Genomic DNA, 6,670 nt, shown 5'->3' with positions numbered 1-6,670 from the left:
GATCCGTTTGTACGTTTTCAAAAAAAAAAAAAAAAACGGGTCGTCACAAAAACTGCGTTTAAGACTAAAGAGGGGCTTTACGAGTGGATGGTGATGCCTTTCGGTCTTTCAAATGCACCAAGCACTTTCATGCGACTCATGAATCAGGTATTGAAACCTTTTATCGGAAATTTTATTGTTGTCTATTTCGATGATAGCAACCCGGTGAATCACATGGATCACGTGAGGAAAGTATTGGAGGTCCTCTGTGAAAATAAGTTGTTTATCAACTTAAAGAAGTGTAGCTTCATGATGGATCAATTAGTCTTCTTCGGATTTGTGGTTAGTGCCGATGGAATCAGAGTGGATGAAGAAAAGGTGAGAGCCATCAGAGAATGGCCTACGCCCAAGACAGTGGGAGAAGTAAGAAGTTTCCATGGGTTAGCAACTTTCTATGGAAGGTTCGTTCGGAATTTCAGCAGTATTGTAGCACCAATCACTGAGTGTATGAAGAAAGGAAAATTCAACTGGGGTGACGAAGCTGAGCGAAGTTTCTCAATCATCAAAGAAAAACTATGCACGGCACCTGTACTTGCCTTACCCGACTTTGACAGGCTGTTTGAAATTGAGTGTGATGCATCAATCGTCGGGATAGGAGCTGTGTTATCTCAAGAAGGGAAGCCTGTGGAATTTTTTAGTGAAAAGCTCGGAGAAGCAAGACAAAAGTGGTCAACAAATGAGTTGGAGCTTTATGCTGTCTTAAGAGCGCTCAAGGTGTGGGAGCACTACCTAATCCAACGAGAGTTTGTCCTTTATACCGATCATCAAGCATTAAAGTTCATCAATAGTCAAAAGAATCTAAATCGGATGCATGCTCGGTGAGTTTCTTATATCCAACGGTTCACTTTTTCTCTCAAGCATAAGTCGGGCAAACTGAATCGTGTAGCTGATGCTTTGAGCCGTCTAGCTACCTTGCTGATAACCATGAAAGCTGAAGTGACTGGATTCGAGTGCCTAAAGGAGTTATATGAGGAAGATGAGGATTTTGGTGAGACTTGGAAGCGTTGCAAGGCGGGGCAACCAGTTTCCGAGATACACATTCAGGAGGAGTATTTATTTCGTGGGAATCGGCTATGCATTCCAAGGAGTTCCTTACGAGAACAAATAATCCAAGAATTACATGCTGGAGGCTTGGGTGGTCATCTGGGAAGAGACAAGACTATTGCTCTAGTCGAAGAGCGATATTACTGGCCGCAACTGAAGAAAGAAGTAGGTAATTTTGTTCGACGATGCTAGACTTGTCAGGTCGCCAAGGGACAAACTCAAAATACGGGATTATACATGCCTCTACCAATACCGGAAGCACCATGGGAAGATGTATCTATGGATTTTGTATTGGGTCTCCCGAGAACCCAACGAGGAGCAGATTCTATAATGGTAATTGTGGATAGATTTTCCAAAATGGCTCACTTTGTTGCTTGTAAGAAAACATATGATGCTGTTCAAGTGGCCAATCTATTTTTTCGAGAGGTGGTTCGATTGTATGGGATCCCAAAGTCTATCACTTCTGATCGAGACATCAAGTTCTTGTCTCACTTTTGGCGAACATTATGGAGGCGGTTCGACACAGCATTGAAGTTCAGTAGCACGAGCCATCAGCAGACAGACGGGCAGACAGAAGTTGTTAATCGAACTCTAGGTAATTTACTTCGTTGTATTGCAGGCGATAAACCGAGGCAATGGGACTTGGCTTTAGCTCAGGCTGAGTTTGCCTACAACAACATGGTGAATCGATCTACTGGGAAGGCACCATTCGAAGTCGTCTATGGGAGAACTCCAAGACTTGCAGTAGATCTGGCAGTTTTACCTAAGTTACCGGGAGCAAGTGTCGCAGCAGAGCATTTAGCAGAACGGGTGAAAGCTACCCAAGAGGAAGTTCGTCAGCATCTAGAAAAATCCTATGCTAAGTACAAGGCAGCAGCAGACAAGGGTCGGCGATCAAAGATTTTTCAAGAAGGAGATCTTGTGATGGTATATCTACGCAAGGGACGATTACCGACTGGTGTTTCTGGAAAGCTGAGGAATAAGAAGTACGGTCCATGCAAAATACTTAAAAAGATTAACGATAATGCATATGTCGTTGACCTTCCTGAGGACTTGGCAGTATCTTCAACATTCAACGTGGCAGACATTTTTGAATACTTTCCACAAGAGGAGTCGGAATTTAACTCGAGGACGAGTTCTTTTCAAGAAGGGGAGACTGATGTAGCACATGAAGGTCCCTAGAAGTTTCTAAAAGATCCATAATAAATAGTTTTTATTTATTTGATTTCCTTTTAAAATAAGGTTTACTTTTACTACTAGGATAAGGTTTACTATTGTTATTAGAATAAGGTTTACTATTACTATTAGGATTAGGATTACTTTTTCTATAAGTATTTCTCTCCTATAAATAGGCTTGCTTATTATGTAAAAACTCAATCAATTGAATTGTTATAAAATCAGAGAATTATCTCTCAAATACTCTGCGGAGTTTTATCTTTCTTTTAGCCTGCGGGCTTGTTTTATCTTTTGGGGTAGAAGACGAAGACGCTTCTCCTTGCAGAATCGAAGACGCTGTTCTTTGATTAGTTACCTTAGTCTTCCGCTACGTCAGTCAAGCTGAGGAAGAAGAGATCAACTTTGAATACAAGTTTTCCAGAGACGAGAACTAAAGCTACACTGGAAGAAGAGATGATCTCGACTTTCAATGCAATGAAGACAAAAATGGCATAGAAAATCACCCTAAAAACCCCAAGTGATGGTAGCTCATTAGAAAATCAGTTCAAGGAAATCACTGTGCATTGCAGCATGTATCTCCCGCAAGTGATGGTAGCTCATTGGAGGTATGATTTATCCCGCATAACCGTCCACAATTCTCTTTTCTAGCCTTCTTCTTTTTTTCTTTTTTCTTTTTTCTTTTTCTTTTTTTAATGATTAAAGAAATGGAAACAAGATAGCCTGTAAAGCTGTAATAGTGTAAGATCAACAATTTGCTAAAAGACAATATAGGAGAGAAGTATTTGGTTCGTAAACTGCGCCTTAATCATCTGCGTTTGGTGCACAGAAAGGATATATATATTGAATTGACATGGTGGGTGATACATATCAAACATTTGCCAATCATTTTTTCGAAGCCACAGATTTGTCAGCAGGAATTATTTTTTTTTAATTTTTTTTAAGTACTATAAGGTTTTTTGTGTTTCTGTTTCTTTTTTTTTTTTGTTAGAGTGAAATGTTTGGCCGGTACAGATGGTTTGGAATGGGTATGGTTAAAAGGTGATACCAACAACCCTATTGGGTGTGCGATTTTTTTAAAAGATTGTGAATATTGAAAGAATTTATTTTTTGAAATTATATTTAGATAGTTTAAAAAATATAAGTAGAATCTGAAAACCCAAAATTCAGTATTTGAAAAAGCAAAATCACCCAAACATGCCCTAAAGCACGTTTCTTTCAATTTTGGTGGCCATAAATTAATTAACACAAGTCAAATATGTTTATCTTTATCTTTTTTAGTTTTTAACTAGAATGCAATTTACCCTTTCTATATATGTTATATATGCTGGATTTTCAAAAGTTAATATTTATACTACAATTTCTAAGAACGGGATTTCCTGGTATAAGGACTATTAGAACAATATTTTGTACGGTAGAAAATGCATGTTGTTACTAAAACATTTGAAGAACCTACGGTTTCATTTGGTTTTGCGGAATGACTATTTTATTAGAAAAATGAATAGCTATTCCAAGAAATAGAAGGTGATGGAATAGAATGATTATTCTTAATCTTTACTTTGGTAACAATTCATATACATTATTTGGAATACAATCAAAATTACTAAAAAAACCACATTATATATGTATATTTAAAAAAAAAAAAACTTACTTATAATTTTTTTTTTTTTTTTGAAAACTAAAGGTGGTCCATTAGGGTGGTCGGACAGCCATTGTTAAGGGGAGGGGGGCATTGGGGTTTCGTTTTTTCCTTTCTTTTTTTTTTTTTGGAAAATCTAGTCTATTCCCGTTGGAATAGCTATTTCTCTCATTTTTTATTTTTTTATTTTTATTTTTATAGGAACAGGTATTCCTCTTCGTAAGAGAATAGATATTTCAATGGGAATAACTATTCCAAAGAATAAATCCCTACCAAACATAAGAATGACTATTCCATAAGAATAATCATTCCATTCTGAAGGTCTATTCCGCAAACCAAACGAGGCTGTAACTAGCATTTGTTATATATATGTTGTTACTTAATATCTGCGACATGTCAATTTATGTTCTTACGTTTTTTACGTCGACTTCTAACATTATTTGCAATGAACAAATTATTTTCTTACCAAAATGAGGGTGGCCAAGCGATGGCAGGTAACACGTTCCTTCTTTTTTTTTTTTATTTTTTTTTTTCCTTATTATTATTTTTTTTATTTTTTATTTTTTTTAAAAAAAAAAAGTAAGAAAAAAAATTATTTTCAGCGACAACAATCGAGTCCTTGCTAATTTTATCACTAGAATAAACAGAGCTGACAGAGATTGCAGACTTGTTTGCACTTACACATTTCTAAACAGTAATAAAATCTACAAAAATAAAATGAAGCCTTTTATACATGGGTTTGAAACCCTCCAGTTGGGATGATATTGTTGATTTAGGGATGCAGAGTTGGAAGGGTGCTAAGTTGAAAGATTATTTTTGTCAGTTGGTATTTGGTTATGGTATTTACAACCTTTGGATAAATCATAATGTTATCCGTTATGTTAATCATCCTAAAATTGAAGAACAAGTGCTCAAACAGATTATTTGGGATGTTTGAACTAGTATTCTTTCTAAAGGTAAGTTTAAGGCCACTAAATGAAATGTTATCCTTTGCAGGAATTAGGGTTTAGTTGGGCTTTTAGTTTGATTTTTATGTATTTTTTTCCCGTTGTTCTCTTCTTGTTGATCTCTTTAGGGGGGTTGTCTTTTGCTTTAACTTTTGCTAAGGTTTCTTTGTAATTAAATACTTTGTTTATAATGAAAGTTACTCATTCATTAAAAAAAAAAAAAAATTAAAGAAAAGAAAAGAAAAATGCTATATATTAAAAATGTGACATGTTAACAATGAAAATTAAGTATATTTTTATCAGGTTTTTTCACTTTATGTCGTATAAAAGCTTTGAGTAAAAATTGTATTTTGATTTAATAAAGAAGAAGCATCTCTTTAAAAGTAGTAAAAAAAAAAAGCTTTTTAAAATGAGTTTTTTTTTTTGCCTTGATAACATGCCATATATATATATATATATATAATATGTAGCATTTTTTATGTCATCTGAAGTACAAAAAGGCTCGAATTCATATAATTTGAAAATCTCAATTTTTTTTTCAAATTATAGAGGATCTAATCCAAACGACGGACTCTGACAATCGACAAGCTAGACGAATCACATGATCGACCATTTTTGTATTCCAATTAATTCATTCCACAATTCTTTTCATCTTAATTAATTAGCACACCCACTTGGTCGGGGAATATATGCGATTCATCTCCAAAAGAATATCGTCTGCATTAGTTTGGATCGACACAGAAGAGAATTGAATGAGCACCAACCTAGACAATAAAATATTCAAATCATGCATGTTAGAAATTATAATTAAAACAGAGAATTTCTATATGGGATCGTAAAGACAGACAAAACGCAAAGCACAACTCTTGTAAGACCAAATAATTATGATTAATTACGTCATTGTACTAGCACTGGGGACGCCAGTTTCTGGCTCCTTCTACTACTCATTCTTCATGCCCACACACTAAATAATTGATCCTAATGTCTTTAGAAATTCAAATGTCGTCCTATCTACATCATTAAATATTGAAGGTATAGGGATATAAAAACACTCTTCAAGAACACAAAACAATGGTCTCAGCCTCTCGGGGCCTTTTTGAAAATTTGGCCTTATGATGTTATATATATGTAGGTCTTAAGAAATTAAAACTAATGTTTACGGTATAAGATTATGTTTGGGAAAGCATTAAAAAATAAAGCTTTTATCGGTATAAGATTATGAATGAGAGTAAGTATCATTCAGACATGTACTATAGGGTTTCGCAACTTATAGCAGTTTAAGAAATACTGTCCTACTCTTATTTAATTGTTTTTTATTTATTTATTAGCAATTTTTGGGACTTGGGGAACAGATATACATACATCGACACAGTTGCTTGCACGTGATCTGAAATCATGAGGTCCATATAACATGTATATATGTATTATGTAACTAGCTTTCAAAAATAAAATAGTGTCGACGTAGACTCCTAAAGCAAGAAGCACCATCCCAAAAGCAGAAAGAAGAAAATAAAATAAGAAAATCGACCAAAGGGCCAGGAACAACCATTCACTTCAAAAAAGGAAACTGAAATGCATGGCTCTCCAACATATGCTTTAAAGTAAAATGTTTGCTACATTAAACTTTTACATATGAAAATTCACTAGTGCATGTTAAATTAAGATTAAACGAGTATGTGATGATTTAACATGGTAATAGAGTAAATGTCTTAAGTTCAAATCTTGTTTCAGTTAATTCATCTATTTAATTAAATATTATACATGTTAGACCTAACACATTAAGAAAGAATTTGAGTCCACGTGTTAAGGGGATTATTAAAATATTAAT

This window comes from Alnus glutinosa, chromosome 5, assembly GCF_958979055.1.
Source record: "Alnus glutinosa chromosome 5, dhAlnGlut1.1, whole genome shotgun sequence".
Taxonomy (NCBI): Eukaryota; Viridiplantae; Streptophyta; class Magnoliopsida; order Fagales; family Betulaceae; genus Alnus; species Alnus glutinosa.
The sequence above is the reverse complement of the archived record's forward strand: the minus strand, read 5'-3'. Positions refer to the sequence as shown.